The sequence below is a fragment of the Lacerta agilis genome, chromosome 3 (assembly GCF_009819535.1).
Source record: "Lacerta agilis isolate rLacAgi1 chromosome 3, rLacAgi1.pri, whole genome shotgun sequence".
Classification (NCBI taxonomy): domain Eukaryota; kingdom Metazoa; phylum Chordata; class Lepidosauria; order Squamata; family Lacertidae; genus Lacerta; species Lacerta agilis.
Genome location: NC_046314.1, coordinates 75,469,778 through 75,482,397, shown reverse-complemented (window position 1 = coordinate 75,482,397; position 12,620 = coordinate 75,469,778). Strand labels below are relative to the sequence as shown.

The 12,620-nt window shown below is 39.5% G+C and overlaps 1 protein-coding gene across 1 annotated transcript in view; it reads right to left on the bottom strand.

The window, feature by feature from the left end:
* The window catches only part of CHRM3 (cholinergic receptor muscarinic 3), a 219,936-nt gene that overhangs the window by 128,804 nt on the left and 78,512 nt on the right, over positions 1–12,620 (bottom strand). The window lies entirely within an intron of this gene.

Genomic DNA, 12,620 nt, shown 5'->3' with positions numbered 1-12,620 from the left:
CAGAGAATTCTGTCAGAAATGGGAAAGGGAGTGAAAATTGCCACAATTCACACACTTATCAGATGTTAGGAATGGAAATCACACAAATGAATAAGAGCAGTATTTCGCTATTGTTCTTCTGGTCTGCAAACATCACACAGTTACATTGTTCTTAATGTTTCCTTTCTGTTGAAATTACATGCTAATAACTACATTCTTTTCAGCCACAGCAGATAGCAAGATTAACAATGTAGGCTTTAGTAAAAGATGAACTGTAGCAGAATAGAAACAGCAATAATTGTGACAAACATACAGTGGCAGACCTACATTTTTGGGGTCTTGAATCTTGAACCCTTGGGGGCCATTTGCAACCAGCAATAGGCTCTGTCTAAACACTGTTTTCTTCTTTGATGGGGTTGTTCCACAATAGATCACTACATTATATTGAAATAGACATGTTACTCTGGAATATTTAATATTATCAACTATATATTCACTGCTTTTCAAATGAACCGCAGCCTTAACTCTCTCTTTCTCTTTTGGCTCTCTTATCACTTCTCTCATTTTTGACACTTGTTTTAGATAAGCAAAGGGCCTCTCTTTAACTGTAATATGGTGCTCTCAGATTGCACCTGTCATCAGTGGTGGAACTTCATGCTCCAGCACCGGGGGCAGGAAGCAGGCAGGGGCGGGGCTGGCATGCATTCTGGGGGCAGGGCACGCTGCCCATAGGGGTGTGGTGCACAGCGCGGGTGGGGGGCAGCCAAGATGGAACCCTACCGGGATTGTGCTGCCCGGGGTGCCCCGCCCCCTACGCTCCGCCCTTCCTACGCCGGTGCCTCTCATAGGCAAATGGATTAAATGAAGGCATTGTGTTTTAGATTGATTTCTTTTTGAAATGCATACCCCTCCAAACATGGATTTAAAAAGCCACCAGGGCAGCTTACAAAGAATAAAAATCAATAAGTCAAATCAATAAAGTGCAATACATTAAAAACAGAAGCAGTATTGTTGATAAAATTCCCTATTGACCATTTACTCCCCCGTACCCTAAAAACAGGAAAGGCCTGAAGCACCATAGCTTTTCATTGGTCTGCTGGTACGAAGTGGGTTTCACTGATTTCCTAAAGACCACAGTCTTACTGAGTTGGAGGGGGCTTGTACATTATTTGGTCCACATCCCTGCTCAAATGCAGGAAAATTCAGAGCTAGAACATACTCAACAGGTGTCTGTCCTGCCTCTGCTTGAAGCCCTCCACCAAGGAAGAGATAAGGTTCAGGGAATTTCTTCAATTGCCAAACTGCTCACGTTGTTATGAGTTTAGGGGATCAGCCTGAAGAGCATATTTAGATCCCTTCCTGGCCTCTGGAGTAGCAAAGAGCAAGTTTTTCTCCTATGCAGCAGCCCTTTAGGTATTTGAAGGGTGCTCTCCTGCCTGGTTCCATCTGCTCTTCTGCAGGGTAAACTTATCTTGCTCTTTCTGTCTTTCCTCATAGGGCCTGTTTTCCACACGTGAGGTAGTCTTTGTTGCCCTCCTCAGAAACTGCTGCAGATTGTCCACTTTTTTCTTAAGACGTAGTGCCCCAAAGCAGATATAGTAATCCATGTGACTGCACAGCCACACTTTTACAAATTTCTTCCATTTTCCCTCTCATTTGAATAGTTTGCAATTGTGCCATTGCTAACTCTTTCTTCAGGAACTGCTACTTATCTTGGGCTCCATTCTATCTAGCATTTTCCCGAGTTGATTAATTCAAGCTTTGCTGAAATGCAAGGCACATTTTTGACACGATCATCTCCAGCTTTCCATAAGGTTAAGAATTCTACCATGATATGGTAATTTCTCCTTCAAATGTGTTTTTACCTCGCTGACCTGCTCTTCCCTGCCGCTTAGTGTGAAATATGAAAATCATTACAAAAGATATTGGATAAAATGGAAAATATTAACTTGACAATATTTTTGAAAGATATTATTTAAAATCTGGAAAAATGAGTTCTAATTATTCAGTATATCAGACAAAAACTTGGCTTTAAGGAAACAGATATGTTGTTATGAAACACGAATTTTTGTGTGCATGCACACGAAAGCTCATACCAAGAACAAACTCAGTTGGTCTCTAAGGTGCTACTGGAAATAATTTTCTATTCTGTTTCGAATAAAATGGAGAATACCTGAAGAATATTTAACTAGTACTTAAACCTATATTGATAAATTAAAGTTTGTAGTAAATTTGTTTATGAAGTAATTTTTTGAATGAAACACACATGTGGTCAAGAACCATAAAAGGTGTATGCAGATCAAACAAGCAAATTATTGAATTGATTGTCTCTGACCTTCCTGAAAACTCTGAGGTCTGCTGCTGAGTAAATCAAATTTATACTACACTCCCTGAAAGACTGATCCAATCAAATCTGAAACTCAGTTATTCCATTATTGTCCAAGTAGAATATCAAAGTTATTAATTGCAACAGGCTACTTGCTATAATATCATTGGCTCAAATGCTCAATAAAAGTAAGTTTTATTGTGCTATAAAGAAAAAGTAAACAAGATGACAGGCTGCTGGTGTACAAAGTGCAGTTGGGTTTCATTTATGCCATGATTATGGCAAATATACCACATTTAGAAAAGTTTTCAGTAAAAACTTGAATAGCCAAAAATGTGAAGCAGTTTTTAAAGTCTCGTCTGGAGACGATCTCAAATATCAGATGTGCAGAGCTGCCTTCTCCCACTAACACACTAACAAGCAAATGAAAATCCATGGAGTAATAGAAACAGGCATATTTGACAACATCATCAGCTAAATGACTTGGCTTTCAAGCACTGATACTGTCCTATACAAGATACTAAATTAATTAGCAAATTAGGATTTTAACGGGGTATTGCTAAAATACTCCAAATAAGCAGAGTTATATATTCACAAAGGCTCCTTCTGGCCAACAAAAATAATTTGAGAATCTCGCTCCTGTGTACTTTGAAATTATAATAAGTAAATCTATGTCTTCCCTGTTCAATGAATTCTGGATTGCCCTAGATAGCATATGAGATATCATTCAGAAGACTTAGATAAAAAACAGTTTACTTGTTTCATCTTAGATTTATTTACATAACCTCAAAAGCTATCAGTAGCAGTTTCCCACATACTGGTTTAGAGGAAGAGAAACAGGTAACATATTCAGATGATAATAATGATATATTAAATTTATAAATCACCCATACAGCCAAGTTCTCTGGGCAGATTGCATAAACAATAAAAAGACATATTTATAATGCAGAGTTGGTCTGCCAACAAGTCTGGTACCTTAAGCCAGCTCCCTGTAGAGCAGACATGGCCAAACTTGGCCCTCCAGATATTTTTGGGACTACAATTCCCATCATCCCTGACAACTGGTCATGTTAGCTAGGGATAATGGGAGTTGTAGTCCCAAAGCAGCTGGAGGATGCCTGGGCTCCTATCTTTGCATACTTAACTACAGGAACATCAGACCATCACAATACTAAAGCTAAGCAGGCCTGTGTCTGGTCAATGCCTGGATGGGTAACCACCTGGGAACCATATGTAGACTGCCTTGGATTCCATGATGGAAGAAAGGTGGGATATAACTATAAAGAAAATAAACACATAAATAAAATACTAATGGTGCACCATCAGCTCTTCAATTCAAGGCCAGGTATCTCTACTAAATGCTTCCATATTGTTCAGTAAAACAAAAATCAAGTATAATTCCATAAACTTGGCTTTGAACCCATTTATCCTCTAAGAATCCATATACAGACATTCTGATAACTTTCCTCTCTGTATTTAACCACTTATAATGTTCATCAGTTAAGGATTAACATAGTTTAGTTAATCTGTGCAACATGTTTCTAATTAAACCTTTCCCATAGCCCATTTGTGAGCACTGTAGCATATTTGTGAGAATTAAATTTAGAAAAAGATAAAGTGCTTTATGCACAGATCCAAAGGCATGTTAAATTATAAAGGCACCTGATTCATTGTTCCCTCAGGGCTCATAATACTTCAGCGGGGCAGTAAAAATTGCAATGGAATAGGAATGCCAGAATGGATTGAGGCATGTCCATATTTCCCTAAGGAAGAAGCCCTGTGAACATCATCAATACAGGTCCAACCTTGCAATTCCAACAATAAACTTTCGAGTTGTGATCAACTACAGTATCAAAGTAAGGTTGAATTTTAATGTTAAAAGCAATGCAAATTGTACTGCTGCAAATACCCCAAAGGGTATTTGTAAACAACTTTTAGATTAGATGGCAGCTGCATGGAACTCCTACACAAGCAAAATCAATTTTAGGCCAATTTAGATTTTATGTAGCCTTACATGAAGTGATCTGTGGAAGCTTTGCAACAACTTCAATTGAATCCTTGAGGCTGATACATGGGTTAAAAAAATCAACTGTTTCCAAGCTGCAGCAAATATTGCTCTTTCTTCTGTCTACTATATGTCTATATGTCTTCAATCTATTCAAGTAGAGAAACTGGTTCTAATTCTTCAAGGCTGGCTTGGGGCAAAATAGGAGGTACTCCCCACATGCATTCCATGTAGAGAAGTGAGATGGACAGACAGCTGAATTTCTTCAACACTGGGAACAGGACAGTGTACTAGACCGCTACACGTAAAGGCAGGAGCCTAGTTTAGTGGATGCAAGACATTGCACATTGCTCCCAAACCTCACTTCCTTCCTGCTAACATTTACTACCTTAGGATGCTGCCTCATTTTCCCAATGGTAGGGATGGTTCTGTTGTGTTTACTGTGTAACACTCCTCACCTCATGTTTTACTCAGAATAGCCTCATTGAAATTAATGGAACTAACCTAGTAATATTGATTAACTTAAGTGTGTCCAAATCTGAATAAAACTTAGTTGAGTGTCACTCTTGGTGTCAAACAGAAAATTCACTACCTATGTAAACCATTTAGAAGTAATTTACAATTAAGCAGTATACAAATTCTGTTAAATAAATAAACAACTTCCTGACCTCTGATAGTATTGTTTGACATCTTATTGACATACTTAACATCTTATTGACATACTGAGTGTATCATTTTAAAAATGTTTACCAGAATTACTCAAACAAACCTTAATATTATGAAATATAGCAGGCTTCCAGTTCCTGCAGATTCTTGGTGTTTGTATCATAAATGTTTCATTGTCAAGCATTTATACTCTCCTGGTTTACCCAAATGATAGCTTTTGCCAAGTTTGATATGTTTCAGTTGTTACAGCTGGCACTGTGACATATACAGTTTGCCTGATAAGTGTGTGTATTTGCTTACAAAACGTCCCCTATAATTTAGTCACCTGCAAATCCAGCTTTAAAATATATCCCTTGACACAAAATACATTATTACTGAAAACAAGGGTAAAATTTGCCAATCTTTGGATATCTTTCTTGGCTTCACTGAATAAACATCACAGTTTGACCTAAAAAAATTAGTAGGGTTAATATACCCTAGTCCACTATGATACTGTCAGCTACGTACTGAAGTTTACAGTAATTTCAAAACAGTGTACAAAATAACACCTTAATATTTGGGTTTATTCAAATGCGTGTTCTGTTTGGTCACGGGGTCATTTGGCTCCATCCACCCAGAGCTCAATTTACTTTGCATACTCCAGCTCTGTAAAGGGTGGCCTATAACCAAAAAAGAATAAATGCAACACAGGCTAAAAGAGGACATAACATTTGCATGTGCTGATTTATATATATATAGATGCAAACATAGAAACAATTGCTATATAATACATAGAAATACAATATACCTCACCACTAGGAATAATGATCCATCGACTTATATACCTGCACAGTCTGCTGCCCAGATGGCAACAGTTGATGGGCAATTTCAAAGCTCCTACTCTCCCTTCTTACGGTTCTTTTTACTTAAACTAGAGTTGTACTGGATAGGCATTCAGATAGAAAACTATTCTGTGTGAACTAGAACACAAAGCCCCTAGCTGGCTGGGCAGCCCCTTATCTATGAAAGGGGAAGAAAGTAGAACATTATCATCCTAGTCCCAGTTACAGGTGGGTAGCCGTGTTGGTCTGCCATAGTCGAAACAAAATAGAAAATTATTTCCAGTAGCACCTTAGAGACCAACTGAGTTTGTTCTTGGTATGAGCTTTCGTGTGCATGCACACTTCTTCAGATACCATCATTATCATCCTAGTCTTCTTGTAAGCTTCCCAGATGTCACAGCAGGCCGACAGAACTCTGGACTAGATGTAGACCAGTAATTTGGCCAAGATAGTTTGGGCTCTAGAATCTGGAAGGCCTTGGGCATGGCACTCTAAGTGGGGTGGGGGTCCTAGCCAGGAAGAGGTGGGGCATGCAAAATGAGAATTATTTGGCTATATCTGACAATTTTGTGTACTCTGAAATAGTGGAAATGGTAGCAGTGTAATGGTGGTGAGCCCTGTGCAGGTCTTGAGGTCCTGAAAAATGTCCAGCAGCTTTCCCATCTACTGCAGTCCCTCCTGAGCCAAGACAGCACACTGGGTACAAGGCAGAAGTAGAGTCTGTTCCACAAATATCAACCATTAATTTCCCCTGTTAAAAATTACCAACTTGACCCGACATCCAATGCATATGCATACTGATAGGTAGATGATAGATAGATAGATAGATAGATAGATAGATAGATAGATAGATAGATAGTTGATAGATAGAGGCATTTTGCCATTCATACTGGCTTTAGGTATGCTGGCAAAGTTCTCCTGGCAGTAGCAGCATATGTGGGGAGAGGAAAAGAGAGAGATTTTTCTTAAGCCACCACCCGGTACTTTGGCACACAGTCAGCCTGATGATCTGTGGGAGTTCTCCTGAGGAGCTGCCTCATGGATCAGCAGACCTGCCAATGCAATGAGTATCAGCATGTGAGGATGCGAGGGAGGGATATCTCTTCTCTCTCTCTCCCCTTGCATGGCATTGATATTCAGCTATGGAAGGCCTGAAGGAGAATGGGGGGGGGTGTCAGGGAGGAGAGCTTTTAGAGAGTTTTCAAGTTACTCCCAAAGTTTTCAGAAATTACTGGCTTTATTTCTGAGTCAATCCAAAATGCGTTGCAGCAAGTGCAGTCACCTCTGGCTAGCTTGTACAAAAGCTTGTGTTTCTAACTCCTGATTGTTCCCCATCAGTGGAAAGCAAACCAGGTAAAATTGGATAGAATTTGACATCAGGAAAATTGTTTGTATCAGTGGAGCTGCAATATTGGTGTCAAAAATCAGGCTTGCTGAATTACTTGGTTCTCTGCAGCTACATCTCTTATGAATCAGTATTTAACAGTATTGTACAATACTTGCATTTTTTATATTTTAAAAAATTGCTAGTGCCAGGAACCTTTGCACGTACCAACTGTATGATGCTGATATGCTTAAGGATAGCAACCTGCTGATAAACACTCTCGCTAACATATATATTTCTATTGAAGCAAGGGAATGACTAGTACAACTTAACTCTAACTTTGCTGCTGCCTTAATGGTGGGCCACTTCTGCATTGCTTTGCTCATGAAGGAAGGTACACTTCGTTGAGATTAAACAGGAAAACCCAGAAGGGCAAGAGCTATATGCACTCTGAGGACAGACTGTTCTTGTGCTGCTATTAGAACACTGTTTAATAAATGCACGTATCACTGGTTCACTCAGAAATAAAAGAGTTCCAAATTCCTCAGCAGGCAGGTTACAGCCATGATATTATTCGGGAGGGTGGAGGACAGGTAGAGAAGTATTTGAAAAAGTCTATGCCTTAACCAGTGCTTTTTTTCTTTAAAAAAAAGTTTAGGGAGACTCTCATTTTGACTCAACTATTTTAGAGTTGAAATCAGGAAAAATAAATACAGTAAATGCACCAAAGCACAAAGATTCACACAATGTTTAGGGGTATGCGCACCCCCAGGGGGAAAAAACCACTGGCCTTAACCAACCATTTACATTTGTAGAAATCATCACACATTATGTTTTACTTAATAAGATGCATCAGATAGATTTTATATTTCAGCATTCTAAATACTAAAAAATTAAAACTCAAAGCTGCTATAATAAATAGGGCAGAGTGAATAACCAGCTGTGAACAAATCAAGATGGGAGACTCAGAAGAATGGTGAAAAGGAATCTTAAAGAGCCATAATACCTGAAAGCATCTTGTGATCTCCAAATTAGGAAGCATAACATATATCCCAAAACCACTTTGATTCTTTTGTTCTTTTAAAAAATACAGCAAGATTACTGTGCCTCCTGCAGGGGCCACATTGTTAGAGGGTTCTACCCAGTTTTCCCTCTCAAGTTGAAAAGTGTACAAAATGTAAGAGCCTAGAACTCATTAAATGGAATACTGCTGAACAGAGGACAGTGAATCCAGGCTCCTTTTGAAGAGCCATTTAGCTAGGATCTGAAACCAGCCTGTTTGTAAGTTTGTGATCTTTTTACACACATTGATTAGTGGAGGATCTTATCGCTTTCTGAAACCACCATTGAATCCCTACCTGCTGTACTGACAAAGAAGTAGGGGATAAAATATACTTAACCCCACATTTCTTCCTTATTATGTGTGCCTCCAGAAAGCCTTCAGCACAATGAACATGTACAAAGAATTTCTGCCCCAAAACTAAACTATGGATTACTGTACTTGAAAGGGGGCTAGTTGTGGGGAGGGCTTCCTTTTTGTGTGGCACTGGATATTCTTAAGGCTTCCTTCACCTTCCTTTCTTTCCCCAGCTTACTGTAACCTAGGTCAGTGTTTTTCAACCTTTTTTGGGCAAAGGCACACTTGTTTCATGAAAAAAATCACGAGGCACACCACCATTACAAAATGTTAAAAAATTTAACTCTGTGCCTATATTGACTATATATAAAGTAATTCTCTTGAATTTTTCAATTTTTCTCACGGCACACCAGGCAACATCTCGCGGCACACTAGTGTGCCGCGGAACAGTGGTTGAAAAACACTGACCTAGGTGACTTCCAGCAGACCTTTTTATTGAGCAGTCATCCTGATTTGTTTCTGGAGAGATTAGATAATCAGGCATTCATTTTCATCTGCTTTATAGGGAGGTTAGAATATAATTGCATCAAGCAAATGTTACCCCACACTTTACTTTTCCCCATAACTTTACTTATCTCAAAAAATCTGATTTTGGAGGGGGGAGGCAGGTTTGTTGAACAAGAACACTAACGAACTTTAATCATACAATATGAATTTGCTGGTATGTGATTTAATCCCATCTGAAAATACTGACAGTCTGGAAGCACCTGCAGTCAGAGTTGGATCCCCTATCTTCCTTAACCCCAACCCCCACAAAAAATCCTGTTTTACCTCAAGTTCCATGCATAAATATAAACACATTTCTATAAACCTTTTCCTCACTGTTTAACCCACATCTCTAGCCAAAAGTTTTATCCATTATATTCCTCTTTTTCTCAAAGACCCCAGCTCCCACCTTTTCCAAACTAGTCCTCATCCATGGTCCTTTCCACCTAACTTACACATAACTTAGAACTCCATGTCTAAAATGAGAGTTGTGGGGGCTCTGCTCAGAGCAGAAATGACACATACCCAACTGGAAACTGCATTTTCTCCATAGTCTCAGGTAAACGGGTTTATTGATTGTGTTTATTTAGTGATGGAGTTACCCAAGGCCATTTTCAGAGCAGAGTTAAACTCTTCCCACCAAAAGCCAACATTGCATACAAACACATAGGAAGCAGCAGGCCTCTTAGGCATCTAGTAATTACTTGGTTTGTTTCCACTAATTTTCTCTCAGCTTCTCATTTGTATCAGGAAATATCAAACTCATTTGAGCATTGTGTTTAAGAATTTTCTACACAGATTTAGACTATGAACACACTACTGGCTTAAAATGCAGCTACGTCATGATTTCTCTCAGTTCAGACCAAAGCTGGATGGGGGAGTAATGACAGGATAGATATGGATTGTGTCTAATGTCATGTTACTAGCAATTCCTCTAAAGAAACACTCCTGCTTAACAAAATGGATTTTTGTGCCTTCTTTCCCATTTTACACTGGGAAACATACTGAAAATTCTCACTACAGTATTTCCAAATAAAGTTGGTGATTACAAATCACTTTGAGACACTTACTCCAACAGTGACTTGAATTCTGAAAGAGGTACTTGGAAATCTTAACATGTCAATATGAAAAGTAAAATGCAACTTAGTAGGAAAAAGATGTCATTACTGGTTGCTCTGTTTACTTGGAAGAAAATTCCACTGTGCTGAAGTGACTTACTCATAGATAAATAGGTACAACATAGAATTGGACAAGCCACATTCTCCTTCTCTGTGTTAAGGTGGGAGGGATGCAGTTGGGACAAGTGGGGAGGGTTGCAATGGAAGAACTGCTTCCCGTGCTGTATTGTTGTATGCTAAGCGTTGTTGTGCTACAGAGGATGGGTCACAGTGTTATAGACTGGTTGTGGTAAGCCATCTTTGAACCTAAGAAGTACAGCAAAATGGCTATGTGTGCGACCCCTCCTCTCTGTGCTGCCTGAAAGTGGTTCTTTCAATACATGTTCATTGAGCATTTTTTCTCTTAACTACAGAAACTACAGTATAGTGACTGCAAGACCACTGAGCCTCTTGGGCTTGTCAATCTGAAGGTTGGCGATTCCGAATCTGTGTAACGGGGTGAGTTCCCGTTGTTCTGTCCCAGCTCCTGCCAACCTAGTTCAAAAGCATACCAACGTGAGTAGATAAATAGGAACCACTGCAGTAGGAAGATAAACAGTGTTTCCATGTGCTCTGGCACTTGTCACGGTCTTCCGTTGCACCAGAAGCATTTTAGTCATGCTAGCCACATGACCTAGAAAGCTGTCTGTAGACAAATGCCTGCTCCTTCGGCCTGAAGTTAGATGAGCATCGCACCCATAATCAAATTTGATTGGACTAAACCATCCAGGGGTCTTTTACCTTTACCTTTATATGCCTAGCGATTGGGATACAGTCTAGCATTTATCATGCTGAGGAACTTCCCTTTCTTGGCCACAACCTCTTATATGCGTTTTTGGATGTACCGACAGAAGGATAAGGGATTAAGGAAACTCAAACATTCAGCATTTCTTTTTCTTAAATTCCTTAGTGCCACCTTCACTCCTCAATGCAGAACATTTACAAGGTCATAGCAACTCTCCCAGGATGTGGCTGCACTTGTGACTAGGGCTGCATGAGCATCCTATTGCTCAATACAACATTAGCTGAACCTTTCTGAGCATTCAAACTAAAGCTCAAAACTTTTTGAAAAACACCTTTTACTGCCACCTCCCTCTTTTTCCACCTGAAGGGACCTTGAGGCAGTGCAGGGGAAGGCGGTGGCAGCTGCTCCTCAAGGCCTAGTGGAGCATGTTTTCCTGCTGGAATTGGGACTGAGACTACTAGCTTTAAATATTTGCTGACTGGTGAAGCTGAATAATGAAGCCACTGGACAAGATTTGGGATGCAGTGCCACTCACATGTGCATCTAACTTTGACCAAACTCTGTTATGCTCTCTTGGGGCTTCACACAGAATGGAGATGTTTTAGCCAAATGTTCCTTGGGATATGACAGCAGAAAGAACAAAAAGATCACAATAGGAACATTCAACAATACTTTCTAAGAATTACAGCATGAAAACAAAAGCAACAGAAATAAGCCAAGTATAAACATAACTCTCTTCTGAAATCACTAATTCACAGCTTGCTCAACACCAGGTTCTTTGGGAAACAGGAGAAAATCTATTGTTTTATTTCATTAAAGCAAATAGTGACCTGAGATCTCCATGATTATTGTTTTAACAGGAAGATTATTTGTGTCAGTGTGGTGTACACAATGACCATTACTTTTGTCTTATTTAATGGACCATATGTTTATGAGTCTTAATTATCAGGACAAACATTTAAGAAAGAAGATAGCAAACAAGACTTTCAATATGCTTGACATTTATTTTACACTTGCCTGAATAGATGTTTACAAGCATCTTCCCGCAAAGTGTTCAAGCATGGGAAAAACCACCAACCAGTGTGCCACAAAGTCATGCTTTTGAATTCTCCAGAACTGGATGTTGAACAAAATGTGAGCTGACCATGATGCCGTTTATAGTAATCTTATGATGGATTGTAAGAGGAGTTCATGCAGATATACTGGTGCCTAAAAAATGTCAGCATGCACACAGGGCTAGTAGGGAAATGAAACAATAATGCTGGTTATATATTAAAAAAATAAAATCTAATAATTGCTTAGTTCTGTCTTCAGCACTAGTCAGGTCACACAGATTGCTTGTGCAGTAAAGAGCAAAATCATGGGGAAATGGCTGGGGAAGCTTTTGAGGAAGTCTCCAGCAGCAACTGTGGGAGAGACCTCATGGGCCTCATTCAGAGTCTGGAGAGGACAGAACAGAGCCAGAAAGCCACCAACCTGATAAAGAACAAATACTTCTGGATATTATCGAATAGCAGAATCGTTTACAGCTGACACAGAGTTTAACTGTGTATTAACTACACAGAATGTAAGAGCCTGCTGGATTAGGCCAACAGCCCATCTAGTCCAGCAGCTTGTTCTCACAGTGGCCAACCACTTGAGCACAATAGTACTCTCCCCTCCTCTGGTGTCCAACAATAGAAGCATACCGACTT